This window comes from Myotis daubentonii, chromosome 2 (genome assembly GCF_963259705.1).
Source record: "Myotis daubentonii chromosome 2, mMyoDau2.1, whole genome shotgun sequence".
NCBI classification, from domain to species: Eukaryota; Metazoa; Chordata; class Mammalia; order Chiroptera; family Vespertilionidae; genus Myotis; species Myotis daubentonii.
In genome coordinates this window covers 91,721,735-91,722,957 of record NC_081841.1, presented here as the reverse complement: position 1 = coordinate 91,722,957, position 1,223 = coordinate 91,721,735, and positions in this window count along the sequence as shown.

The following is a 1,223-nucleotide window of genomic DNA, read 5'->3' as shown; positions in this document are numbered from 1 at the left end:
ATTGGCTCGGTAGCTGATAATATCACTAAGCCGCTGACAGCGACAGCGCTCCCCTACTGCCAAGGGCAGGTGAAAGCAGTTTTTGAGTCATTTTCGAGGAGTGATGATAACTTCATCTTGTTTTAAAAAATTATTTTTAGTTTATAAAAGCAGTTTTTTCAGGACAGAGACCATGTTTGTATTCTATCCGTCACCGAATTGGAAATGATATCTAGCAAGTAGTAAGTGCCTAATATTAGTTCAACTAAATTCACTTAATTAATGAAAAATTAAATAATGAATAGTTAAGACATTTTTTGGGAAAGATGGAATAGTGTGAAAATGGAAGTAAAGCCTGGCCGGTGTGGCTCAGTGGTTGAGCATCAACCTATGAACCAGGAGGTCACGGTTTGATTCCTTGTCAGGGCACATGCCCAGGTTGCAGGCTTGATCCCCAGTTGGGGGTGGGGTGTAGGAGGCAGCCGATCAATGATTCTTTCTCACTGACGTTTCTCTCTCTCTCTCCCTCTCCCTTCCTCTCTGAAATCAATAAAAATATTAAAAAAGAAAAGAAATTGGAAGTAAAAAACAAAAATTCCATGCCATAAATAGTCTGTTAGTATTTTGATGAATTTGCTTCTGTTTTTTTCTTCTTTTTTTGTTCATTTTTCCACATAAAATTGAGATCATGCTTGAGGTTGAACTTTATATTCTGATTTCAAATTCATGTTCTATCACCGAAAATTTTCAAGATCATTAGTCTTCAGAAACATCACTTTTAATGACTGTACTCCTAGTATGTGGGTGGAACAGCTGACTTAACCACTCCCCCATTGGATAACCAGGATGCTTTCAAGGTCTTGGTGGGACTCAGAACAATACATGGCCACTGAACTCCATGTGCTCCTTCTGTGCCGAAGGCACCGCACCCTACCAGGCAGATAGGGAGGAAGCTGGAAGTTTACACCACACTTAAGGGCGAAGAGTGGAGGAAGCAGTGCCAGTGCGAGTAGGAACCATCAGGAAGGTGGGGAGAGCCAGGACGGAGCAGTTCTCGGACTCCAAGAAGAGGAAGAGTGTCTGGAAGGAGAAAGTGGAAATTGTCAAAGGGGACAGAGAAATCCTGGCAGCCATTTGCAAATTGTGCTCTGGGCCCTGCTGTCCTCTAGCCCCCCCCCCCCCCGCCCCAGCCCCGCCCCTGCTCCAGCAGGGACCTGGCTCACACTCCCCCTGCTGCTGGACTC